This window comes from Salvelinus fontinalis, chromosome 20 (assembly GCF_029448725.1).
Source record: "Salvelinus fontinalis isolate EN_2023a chromosome 20, ASM2944872v1, whole genome shotgun sequence".
In the NCBI taxonomy this organism is placed as follows: Eukaryota; Metazoa; Chordata; class Actinopteri; order Salmoniformes; family Salmonidae; genus Salvelinus; species Salvelinus fontinalis.
The window spans coordinates 26,359,087-26,372,493 of record NC_074684.1 but is presented as its reverse complement, the minus strand read 5'-3'; the positions used below and the strand labels follow the sequence as shown (position 1 = coordinate 26,372,493).

Genomic DNA, 13,407 nt, shown 5'->3' with positions numbered 1-13,407 from the left:
TTCTGACTGAGCTATGTCTCTCATTATACATTTCTGCCTCGTACATTTACGAGACGTTATGTGTGTGTGTGTGTAGGCTATAACAAACTGCCGTCTCACTCTCGCTCTCATATATATACACTGCTCAAAAAAATAAAGGGAACACTTAAACACAATGTAACTCCAAGTCAATCACACTTCTGTGAAATCAAACTGTCCACTTAGGAAGCAACACTGATTGACAATAAATTTCACATGCTGTTGTGCAAATGGAATAGACAAAAGGTGGAAATTATAGGCAATTAGCAAGACACCCCCAGAAAAGGAGTGATTCTGCAGGTGGTGATCACAGATCACTTCTCAGTTCCTATGCTTCCTGGCTGATGTTTTGGTCACTTTTGAATGCTGGCGGTGCTCTCACTCTAGTGGTAGCATGAGATGGAGTCTACAACCCACACAAGTGGCTCAGGTAGTGCAGCTCATGCAGGATGGCACATCAATGCGAGCTGTGGCAAAAAGGTTTGCTGTGTCTGTCAGCGTAGTGTCCAGAGCATGGAGGCGCTACCAGGAGACAGGCCAGTACATCAGGAGATGTGGAGGAGGCCGTAGGAGGGCAACAACCCAGCAGCAGGACCGCTACCTCCGCCTTTGTGCAAGGAGGTGCACTGCCAGCGCACTGCAAAAAAGTGACCAAAACATCAGCCAGGAAGCATAGGAACTGAGAAGTGATCTGTGATCACCACCTGCAGAATCACTCCTTTTCTGGGGGTGTCTTGCTAATTGCCTATAATTTCCACCAACAGCATGTGAAATTTATTGTCAATCAGTGTTGCTTCCTAAGTGGACAGTTTGATTTCACAGAAGTGTGATTGACTTGGAGTTACATTGTGTTGTTTAAGTGTTCCCTTTATTTTTTTGAGCAGTGTATGTATGTATGTGTGTGTGTGTGTGTGTGTGTGTGTGTGTGTGTGTATATGTATTTTCTACACAGTTGGTGCGTCCTGCCTATTGCTTTTCAGCCCAGGCCAGTGACAGGTTTGAAGAACGATCAGATTAGGAGTTGCAGCAGAGGGATTGCTGGACCATTAAATAGCCGGGATCAAAGTCGTCCTCAGCCCCTCAAAGCAGCAGAGATGTCATTAGAACTCTAACCGAGGGGGAAAATCAAGCTGTTTGATCAAAGTCATGTTATGAGGAGACAAAGCCCGTAGTCACCGGTGCGCCGGTAAATTGCCACCCCCTTCTGCAGTCCTAGATAGACTCTCACACACTCTGCTGATGAGCACTAGAGCAAACACATGTGACAGCCTATCTAGGCAGACTGCAGAGAATATATAGAAGCACAATCATGGACCCTGAAGGGATTTCCTACTTCTGTGTCTTTACTGAGAGCCATCTTAAATAACATGGCCATTTTTATTTCAAAGTTTGCATTACATTTTCCAAACATCTGTAATTGAAAACTAAAGAAAAGAGCTAGGTAAGCTGATAATGTATTATCATGTTAGACATTGTGTTTTTCTCTGTGCTTGCTGTTCAGTAGACTCTAGCAACATCAATCTGCCTCATGCTACAGAAACAGTAGATAGACATCTGCCCTGTGGGGCGTTCTGGCTCACATAAGGTTTACTTGATTTTCTTCATTTCCAGTTTCTCTGTGTATAGGTCAATACAGCTTAGCTACGTGCTAAGCTGAAGGACAGAGCGGGCTGATCTGTGGAGTATTACCATACCCTCTTCTCTGGTGGTCTCCTATGTGCCTTCTCAAAACACAGAAGTGTCTAGACTACAAGTACACCCCCTGGACAGGATGCTAGTCAGTCGCAGGGCTTTGCTTTACCCCCAATCCATCTCCTTAATGCTGAGTGCAGAGATCCATCCGGCCCATTCTTTGTGTTTGGTGTGACTCGACCAGGAAGCTATGTGTCATCTGTTTTGTGGTTCTGGGTACATGAGTCAGGGTTCAGGTTGCACTGTGTCCTGTCCTGTCCTGTCCTGCCACTTGCTGGCTGACTGGGAGCTGAACCGCAGGACTGACATGTTGAGGACAGACAGACTGACTGCTCTGACTGACTGCTCTGGGCTTTTAGGAATAAACAGACCTGGTAAATAGAGCAGAGGTGCCTGTGTAAGGACCGGCTGGGGAGAGAGGTGACTGAGGAGAAGGTGGACTGGACTCACTGGTGTCAGGCCCTCAAGCAGGTAGGCAGAGGGGGCTATAGCGTGTGGGGTTTCTAGCTATCAATACACAGTTTGGGGAAATGGATGAAATAGTGCAGTTCAACCCATGTAATAAGCCCCTCAGAAGGTTGATGTTACACTCATCCAGTGAGTCAATGTCTAGATATTCACTACATCACATCGGTTCTGACTGAGCCAAGACCTCAAGAGACTGTTTCCTAAAGAACTGCAAAGTAATTTTCTTCCACAGAGAATAGCCTAGATTTGAATAGTGTGGATTTTGAGACAAGCTTAAGGAGCTTGGTGTTTTTTTGTCTTGTAACAAAAGTAAATGTTCTCACACTAGAAGCGGTCAAGATGCAGTCATATAGAACTCGGAGAATTCATTCGTGGATGAGATGGGATCGATTAGCTGTCAGAGAAATCGCTGTATTGTCAGTCCACCGCCTTGAAAGACACTCTAACGAGTGGCTTTCTCTGAGGCAGAAGAGAAATCAATTCCTTGTCTTCAGCTGGGGTGATGACGGCAGTGTGGGCTAGTGTTGTCCAACTCTGTAGTGCTGGCTACAATAGGCCAGATCAGATGGCTATCAGGAAGGATTTTATTCACTAAGCCTATCTGCTCTGCTCTTCTCTGCGCTCCACAGTTTACACAGACCTCATGACATAAGATGGGATTGTAAAGACAGGACCAACTTGTCTGGCAAGAAGCCATTTTTAGGCAGCGGTTGTTTTGTTTTGGCTGAAAGAGATTTATTGTAACTTATCGTGATTTATGGTCTAGGAGATGTTTTGATCGTATTCACGCCTCATAGTTGCACAGATCATTTATCTGCTTGATGATGCTTATGAATGACTTTCACAGCAGAGCATAACATTCTTTACAATACAGTGAAGTACAATGCATTGTAACACATGTTCATGATTGAAATGGGAGTTCAAAAGTTCACTTTTTGAATGATTTGAAATGGGTACTGGTTATCTCTTGGCAGCTGAAATAAGGTGACTTATGCTAAGTGTAAGCCTAACAACCATTCTTTCTTGATAGCCAAGTGACCTAGACCCCAAAGACTATTCAATTTACAAAATCGGATTTATAAGCTTGGAAGAGTAACCCTCCAATAATGCTGCTAGCTGGCAAGTTTAGTTTGACATTTGATTTGAACTCTCTACTATTTTGGATTGTACAGCGAATCTGCCACAGAAACAAGCGTTGTCGTTTTGATGAAATGGCGCTTAAGTAAAGTTTGTTTGTTTAACAGTGTTTGTGATGAGCAAATGTCTATTTGCTTTTGTGTTGTTGGCTTTGTTCTGAAATGAGCAAACGCTACCTGAGTATATTGTACATCTGCCAAAACAGACATTCTATATAGAGTCTGTATATTGTTTCATAGTTGACTAGACGTAGAGTACTTTAAATATTAGAATCTAGGTATCACTGGTCTATCCACAGTGCATATTAATTCTGTTCAGGCCACATTGGAGGCTGTTTTACCGTCGCCCATTTTAACCATCAGTCGATCACCTTTTCTGTCCTTCTCTAGCAATTAAATAATTTTGTAATGATTGCCTAGCCAAAATCTTGAACAGCCACATTATATTGGGAAGGTTGTGTTTTAAGAGTGGCCAGTGACAGCGTAGCCTGCTGGAGTTAGTCAGGACACCACCTGGCCCGTTTTTCTTCTAAATGTGGCCTATTAAAGATATTCAGAGGGATAACAGAACAGAGAAGATATCCAACTGATCCCAAATGATTCCCACTTTCAAGGAGCGAGACTGCAGTGGAGCAGGTTGAGCGCTTCAAATTCCTTGGTTTCCACATCACCAACAAACTATCATGTTCCAAACACACCAAGACAGTCGTGAAGAGGGCACGACAAAGCCTATCAGAAACTTTCTGTCCAAAAATGATGCAGAAAAATGTATCCATGCTTTTGTTTCTTCTAGGTTAGACTACTGCAATGCTCTACTTTCCGGCTACCCGGATAAAGCACTAAATACACTTCAGTTAGTGCTAAATACGGCTGCTAGAATCCTGACTAGAACCAAAATATTTGATCATATTACTCCAGTGCTAGCCTCCCTACATATGCTTCCTGTTAAGTCAAGGGCTGATTTCAAGGTTTTACTGCTAACCTACAAAGCATTACATGGGCTTGCTCCTACCTATCTTTCTGATTTGGTCCTGCCGTACATACCTACACGTACGCTACGGTCACAAGACGCAGGCCTCCTAATTGTCCCTAGAATTTCTAAGCAAACAGCTGGAGGCAGGGCTTTCTCCTATAGAGCTTCATTTTTATGGAATGGTCTGCCTACCCATGTGAGAGACGCAGACTCGGTCTCAACCTTTAAGTCTTTATTGAAGACTCATCTCTTCAGTAGGTCCTATGATTGAGTGTAGTCTGGCCCAGGAGTGTGAAGGTGAATGGAAAGGCTCTGGAGCAACGAACCGCTATTGCTGTCTCTGGCTGGCCGGTTCCCCTCTCTCCACTGGGATTCTCTGCCTCTAACCCTATTACAGGGGCTGAGTCACTGGCTTACTGGTGCTCTTTCATGCCGCCCCTAGGAGGGGTGCGTCACTTGAGTGGGTTGAGTCACTGACGTGATCTTCCTGTCTGGGTTGGCGCTGGCGCCCCCCCCATGGGTTGTGCCGTGGCGGAGATCTTTGTGGGCTATACTCGGCCTTGTCTCAGGATGGGGAGTTTGTGGTTGAAGATATCCCTCTAGTGGTGTGGGTGCTGTGCTTTGGCAAAGTGGGTGGGGTTATATCTTTCCTGTTTAGCCCTGTCTGGGGGTATCATTGGATGGGGCCACAGTGTCTCCTGACCCCTCCTGTCTCAGCCTCCAGTATTTATGCTGCATTAGTTTATGTGTCGGGGGGCTAGGGTCAGTTTGTTATATCTGGAGTACTTCTCCTGTCTTATCCGGTGTCCTGTGTGAATTTAAGTATGCTCTCTCTAATTCTCTCTTTCTTTTTCTCTCTCGGAGGACCATGCCTCAGGACTACCTGGGATGATGACTCCTTGCTGTCCCCAGTCCACCTGGCCGTGCTGCTGCTCCAGTTTCAACTGTTCTGCCTGCGGTTATGGAAACCTGACCTGTTCACCGGACGTGCTACCTGTCCCAGACCTGCTGTTTTCAACTCTCTAGAGACAGCAGGCGCGTAGAGATACTATTAATGATCGGCTATGAAAAGCCAACTGACATTTACTCCTGAGGTGCTGACTTGCTGCACCCTCGACAACTACTGTGATTATTATTATTTGACTATGCTGGTCATTTATGAACATTTGAACATCTTGGCCATGTTCTGTTATAATCTCCACCCGGCACAGCCAGAAGAGGACTGGCCACCCCTCATACCCTGGTTCCTCTCTAGGTTTCTTCCTAGGTTTTGGCCTTTCTAGGGAGTTTTTCCTAGCCACCGTGTATCTACACCTGCATTGCTTTCTGTTTGGGGTTTTAGGCTGGGTTTCTGTACAGCACTTTGAGATATCAGCTGATGTAAGAAGGGCTACATAAATACATTTGATTTGATTATTCCCCCTCAGGACACTGAAAATATTTGGCATGGGTCCTCAGATCCTCAAAAGGTTCTACAGCTGCACCATCGAGAGCATCCTGACTGGTTGCATCACTGCCTGGTATGGCAACTGCTCGGCCTCCGACCGCAAGGCACTACAGAGGGTAGTGCGTACGGCCCAGTACATCACTGGGGCCAAGCTTCCTGCCATCCAGGACCTCTATACCAGGCGGTATTAGAGGAAGGCCATAAAAATTCAAGGACTCCATCCACATTAGTCATAGACTGTTCTCTCTGCTACTGCAAGGCAAGCGTTACCGGAGCGCTTGGTCCAAAGGTCTTAACAGATTCTACCTCCAAGCCATAAGACTCCTGAACAGCTAATCAAAGAGCTACCCAGACCCCTCTTTTACACTGCTGCTACTCTCTGTTTATTATCTATGCATAGTCACTTTAACTCTACCTAAATGTACATATTACTTCAATTACATTGACTAACCGGTGCCCCCTCACATTGACTCTGTACCGGTACCCCCTGATTTATAGCGTCGCTATTGTTATTTTACTACTGCTGTTGAATTATTTGTTACTTTTACTTTCAAAAAATGTTTTTACTTATGAAAAAAAAAAGTTAACTTCTTAAAGCATTATTGGTTAAGGTCTTGTAAGTAAGCATTTCACTGTAAGGTCTACACCTGTTGTATTCGGCGCATGTGACGAATAACATTTGATTTGATTTGAAATGGCACTCTATATTTGCTATATATTCCACTACTTTTGACCAGGGCCAATAGGGCTCTGGTCAAAGGTAGTGCGCTATGTGCAGCCATTTGGGACAAAAGTAGTGCACTATAAGGAATTTGGATGCAGACCAAAGTCCTGGGGCCTCATTTATTAATATTGGGTAGAACTATTCTAAAATACTACTTACTCACGGAGTTTAGAATGTCCGTACGCATAGAAGAAGTGTGATTTATCAAACAGTCCCACGAGCATCATAGCACACTGGTAGGAGATAACTTTTGATAAATACCAGTTGTTCTCAGTGCTTGTGCATGACCATGACTATTTACATTTCGAAACGCGCCTAATTAACCATATATGGTCAAAATCATCCCTTTTAATACCCTTTACAACACTGTATCATGAAATAGCCATACAAAGGTGCAACTGAAAAAAACAAAGAAAAAAGGCTTTAGTAGAGGTGCTAGTGTCAGATCATTTTTATTGAACCTTTATTTAACCAGGTAAGACCCATCGAGGTTAAAAACCTATTTTACGAGGGCGACCTGGCAAGAAGACTAAACAGGGAAGTAGCAGCATGTACATAAAATACTAAATACACACAAAAGACAAAGTGTCATAAGTTACAGATACAATTGAAGATTAGAAACAGCTGCAGCTATCACAATCCAATTGAGTAAAACCAAAAGGTTTGATTTGGCTCGCTCAGTTGTGGTTTGACCAGTAAAACTGCTACAACGAGAGGACCATTAGGACAATTCAAGTTGCTTTAGCAATGGCAAATATACTTCAAATGAGTAGGCAACAAACCAATAAGCCATCCATCCAGCTGTAGAGACAGCTCCCTGCTGTAGGCATATTGCTGTTCTGCAGAATGAACGAGTCGTACATTACACCTGGTCACCTTGCCGCCACATTCAGCAGCATTTTTTTGAGCATCACATAACCTGCACATAGTGGAAGCCTTTTCTGTTCGTTTTGGGATGATGCTTTTATGGCGATGTGGGCGTCATCTGTTGCTTCGTTTGTAGGCTATTTTGGAACCCATTGATGGCAGAGAAACCCCCCTTGACTTTAACCTGCTGTGCGATGGTGTTTGGAAATTGTATGTTAGTTCATTTTGCCGAAGATTGCATCCAAAACATTAGCTCATCGAGGGATGTGAGATGCCGATAGCACTTTGATGTGCACCAGAATAGCATATGTTTCTGAAATCCTCACAAAGATCCTATATGATTGGTTTTGGGAAACGGTATCTTATGAGCCAATCCGTACCCTCTGCAAAAAAGTCCCACCTGTCTCTAAAAACACGCTTTCTGCGAAATGCAGTGTGTGCCAAATCTTCCAACAGAGCAATATCAGCCATCTCTCATTTCATTTCCCATTATCTCAGTCTTTTATAGTATTTCAAAAATGGTTTCACTTTCACACGTGCCCTGTGAGAGTCTCCTCTGAACAGTTGATGTTGCGATATGTTTATTACTTTAAGTATTTATTTGGGCTGCAATTTGTGAGGCTGGTAACTAATGAACGTATCCTTTACAGCAGAGGTAACTCTGGGTCTTTCTTTCCTGTGGCTGTCCTCATGAGAGCCAGTTTCATCACAGCGCTTGATGGTCCATCCTGACCGGTTGCATCACTGCCTGGTACGGCAATTGGTCGGCCTCCGACCGCAAGGCACTTCAGAGGGTAGTGCGTACGGCCCAGTACATCACTGGGGCAAAGCTACCTGCCATCCAGGACCTCTATACCAGGCGGTATCAGAGGAAGGCCCTAAAAATTGTTAAAAACCCCAGCCACCACAGTCATAGACTGTTCTCTACTACCGCATGGCAAGCGGTACCGGAGTGCCAAGTCTAGGACAAAAAGGCTTCTCAACAGTTTTTACCCCCAAGCCATAGGATTCCTGAACAGGTAACCAAATGGTTACCCGGACTATTTGCATTGTGTGCCCCCCCCAACCCCTCTTTTACGCTGCTGCTACTCTCTTCTTATCTTATATGCATAGTCACTTTAACTATACATTCATGTACATACTACCTAAATTGGCCCGACCAACCAGTGCTCCCGCACATTGGCTAACCGGGCTATCTGCATTGTGTCCCACCACCCGCCAACACCTCTTTTCACGCTTCTGCTATTCTCTGTTCATATATGCATAGTCACTTTAACGATACCTATATGTACATACTACCTCAATAAGCCTGACTAACAGGTGTCTGTATATATCCTTGCTACTCTTTTTTCAAATGTATTTTTACTGTTTTTATTTCTTTACTTACCCACACACACACACATACCTTATTTTTTCCCCCGCACTATTGGTTAGAGCCTGTAAGTAAGCATTTCACTGTAAGGTCTACACCTGTTGTATTTGGCGCACGTGACAAATAAACTTTGATTTTTGCGACTGCTCTTGAAGAAACTTTCAAAGTTAATTAAAATGCATTCCTGGTGACTACCTCATGAAGCTGGTTGAGAGAATACCAAGCGAGTGTTCAAAGCTGTCATCAAGGCAAAGGGTGGCTACTTTGAAGAATCTCAAATATAAAAAGTAGAAAATAGTAAAAATCAAGAAAAACCCTGGAATGAGTAGGTGTGTCCATACTTTTTACTGGTACTGTATATATTTTCCCATTCTATACCCTTTAGACCTCTAAGCACAGCTCTATTGTGCCTCCCACATCACTGTGTTTCTCTCTGTCTCTGTCTCTCTCAATCTGTCTTTATTCAGCTCTCTGTCTCTCGCTCTCTTTGAGATTGTGATAGCTGGCTCTGCAATCAGGAGACTACATACTGTCCCTCTTTCTAATGGTAACGAGCCCCAGGTCTAATCAAACGGACAATTTTAATTTAACAAATTTACTGTACTTATTATCGTAACAAATGCACTGATACGGGGAAATTATATGTAGCCTGTCAAGATATGTTGCAAAAATTCACAATGGAAATACAATTACATCAACATTTTTTACATTTATTATTAGGCCTACGCTCACAATTTCACAAATGTATCTCTCTTTCTCTCGCAATATGGCTCGTTCGCTCTGTCTTCCCCATCGTCTCACCAATTCTCTTTTTTTTCTCTTCTCTCTTGCTCTCTCTCGTGCTCTTTCTCGCTTTCTCTCGTGCTCTTTCTCGCTTTCTCTCGTGCTCTTTCTCGCTTTCTCTCGTGCTTTCTCTCGTGCTCTTTCTCGCTTTCTCTCGTGCTCTCTCTCAGATTTTGATAGCTGGCTCTGCAATCAGAGAGAGGGACCGTATGTACTGTCCTAAAGATAATGAGCCGATTTGAATTCCGTTCAGGGTCCACTTCATTACCTCAATCCTCTGATGCTATCAAGGTTTAAGCACATAATGATGAGAATCCCTGTAGAGTAGGGTTGGGCGATATCCAGATTTAGTAAACGGTGTATCGACCAAGCCTACTGTAGAGTAGACGGACAGATAGATCCAGTGCAACACTGAAGGCCCTCACAGTGCTGTGTTGAGAGGTAGGTTTCCTGGTGCTCCCTTTTATAGAAGCACCAGGAGACCAATCCAAGGCCCTACTAACGACAGTAGCAGAACGTTTCTTCTTCCTAAGAGGAGTGACAGAATAGTGCACAGAACCACCACTGATCGAGGTGTTGCAGTACATTTCGGGACTTCCTCTACATTTGGTTTCCCAACCTGCTGTAATATTAATGGACAAATGTACAATCTTTTTTTCTATGATGCAACCTATTAGGGGAATGGATTGTGTTGTGAAACATTTCTAAGCGTTATGAATTCTGTAGACATTTGATCATACTTTCCCAGGTTGTTGTGGTTTGGGAATGCACCTTTTAACAGTAGGACAACCACCTGAGATGTGACAGTAGACGTCATGGCGGCGGCAATATTGAGAATAAAATATTAGCACCCCAGGGAGGTGAGGTGTATGTACGTGCTCTAACCCTGATGGGCTCTGAGTGAGCCTGGAAGGACAAAGTATGCAACATCCTGTCAGCTCTCTGGAGGCTGCTCGCCTGGAGCCGCACCCGACAGCCATCTGGCTGCTAATGTATTCACTGACACTCGACACACACACACACACACATGCACCCACACGCAAACGCTAACCATGGACACACACACACAACAGTCACATACACAAACACAACAAACACATAGCACTCACACACACACACACACATATGCACACAGTGACTTCTTATTGCCTCAAAGTATCCTTGATTCAAGTCCATGTAAATATTTAGTTACTGGACTTTGATTGATCAATTTAAATAAGTGTTTATAGAAATATGTACTGATATTTAAGACATGATTGTATAGAGATTGTCAGTGACATTAGTCTGACTTGTAGTCTTCTAGTGCAGCGATACAGTAAGTCTGACTTGTTGTAGTGTTCTATAGGTAGGATACAGTAAGTCTGATTTACTGCCATGTTCTATAGCAGCGATGGCTGTGTCCTAAAAGACTGAACAGGTTATATTAGTGCTGCATGACCCTCCCCAGTTTGTTATCCTCATCTAAATAGCTGTGGAGGGGAGGGGAGGTGAGGCAGACTGCCTGTGATGACTGCCAGCTCTGCTATGTTTGCCCCGGCTGTAACCCGTGTTGTGTGTAATTAATGGTCATGAGTCCAAATGGCTGTACAACTTAATACATTTGCATCTCAAATGGCACCCTACTCTCTTAGAAAAAAGTGTTCCAAAAGGGTTCTGGGCTGTCCCTATAGGAGGGAGAATTCTTCATATGGGGTTAGCCTCAGAAGCCTTTTTTTCTAAGAGTGTAGGGGAAAGCCGAATACCTTAGATAGGGAAAAAAGATGCTAAGAGTGTATTCCCTATATAGTGCACTACCAGGGCTCTTGTCAAAAGTATATAGGGAATAGTGTGCAGTTTGAGGCGGTGCCTGGAGAATGACTAGCTCTCTGAGAAGCCCTGGCTCTGCTGGTAGGCATTACTCCCATTGTTTCTGTCTCTGTGTCCCTGCCTGCCTCACTGCCTGTGATCTCCTCATCTTTCATATCCTGTTGCTAGCAGGGCCGGGAAGGATTCGCCTGCTGAGAAAAAAACGACAGCTTTTACGTGCCTAGACATCTAATGTGTTTTGGTTCAAAGGGAAACAGAAATATAAAGGAGGCAGGCAGAAATATCTCATTGCATACGTACATGCAATGACCAAGGCGCTAAGATAAAACACATCTCTATGGGCAAAAGACGTACATGGTTGCTACTTGCGTCATTGTTAGGACACACTCTTCTTAGAATTACATAGAACACTGAACTGCATGATCTCTATGGCGCTCTCTTTGTGCAGAGGCATTGTCTTCCGTTAATACGTCAAAAGCAAACCACAGTGCAGTGAAGGTGGAGTCCGTAGAATTTACAAAGATAATGAATTCTATTATCATTCTAATTCTGTGGTAGAGTCATCGGACAGGTGATGCTGCACTAAGACATGCTGAATGTCAAGGTAATCAGATGCAAAGCCTGGAATACAGTGCCTTCAAGTATTCACACCTCTTTTTCAAAATGTTGTGTTACAGCCTGAATTTTAAATGGAAAACATTTACATTTTGTGTCACTGTTTTTAGACATTTTTACAAATGAATAAAAAAATGTAAGCTGAAATTATCTTGAGTCGATAAGTATTCAACCCCTTTGTTATGGCAAGCCTAATTTTTAATTCAGGAATAAGAAGTGCTGAAGTTACATAATATGTTTCATGGACTCACTCTGTGTTCAATAATAGTGATTAATAACATTTTTAATGACTACCTCATCTCTGTACCCTACACATACAGTTATCTTTAAGGTCCCTCGGTCAAGCAGTGAATTTCAAACACCGATTCAACCACAAAGACGAGGGAGGTTTTCCAGTGCCTCGTAAAGAAGGGCACCTATTAGTAGGTGAGTAAAAAAACAAACAGACTTTGAATATTTCTTTTAGCATGGTGAAATTATTTATAACACTTTGGATGGTGTATCAATGCACCCAGTCACTACATAGATACAGCCTTCCTTCCTAACTCAGTTGCCAGAGAGGAAGGAAACCAATCAGGGATTTCACCATGAGGCCAATGGTGACTTTAAATCAGTTACAGAGTTTAATGCCTGTGATAGGAGAAAAATGGATGGATCAACAACACTAGTTACTCCACAATACTAAACTAATTGACAGAGTGAAAAGAAGGAAGTCTGTACAGAATACAAATATTACAGAACATGCATCCTGTTTGCAACAAGGAACTAAATAAAGCAAAAAATGTGTCAAAGCAATTAACTTTTTGTCCTGAATACAATGTGGTATGTTACGGAGTACCACTCTCAATATTTTTTGCATAGTGGTGGCTGCATCACGTTATGTTATGTGTATGCTTGTTATCATTAAGGACTCTGAATTTTTTCAGGATGATAAATTAATGGAATGGAGCTAAGCAAATAGTAAAAATATAAAACCCTTGAATGAGTAGGTGTTCTAAAACTTTTGACCGGTAGTGTATAATACTTTGTTACTACATCCCCATCTGACTCCAGATCCTGGCCAAGGTTATGTCCAGCTTATATCCATGTTATAGTGAGACTTTATCCAGCCAGTTTGTCTTTTAGTTTCGGTTACTTTAACCCTAGAGGTAATGGTAGCTCTAGGGTTAAAGTGACCGAAATACAATGTAGCACCTATATACACACGCACACTCACACACAGGCAGGCAGCTCTACTTGTTCTAGAGGATTTTCCTCGTACCTTAAAGGTCACAACTAGGATAGTGCACTATAAAGGGAATAGTGTGCCATTTGGGACACAGCACCTAAAGGTGCATGCACAGCTCCAGGTGAACCATACATCTCTGTTTATAGATCACTGTCAACGGGCGCAAATACTCTCCTATCAGAGTAGAGGATTTAACCTTGACACACAAAAGAGACACTGAATGATTCCCTCATCTCTAATGTGAGATCAAGGTTTAATGTTCAACCAATTAGGCTATA

At 43.2% G+C, this 13,407-nt stretch overlaps 1 long non-coding RNA gene across 1 annotated transcript in view; it reads left to right on the top strand.

Annotated features, from left to right (window-relative positions):
- LOC129817596 (uncharacterized) overlaps nucleotides 1-8,840 on the top strand; it is a 33,976-nt gene extending 25,136 nt beyond the window's left edge. The window contains exon 4 of the long non-coding RNA XR_008753741.1: nucleotides 5,152-8,840. This is a non-coding gene — a long non-coding RNA (uncharacterized LOC129817596). The remainder of the gene's footprint in view (nucleotides 1-5,151) is intronic.
- The last annotated feature ends 4,567 nt before the right edge of the window (nucleotides 8,841-13,407 follow it).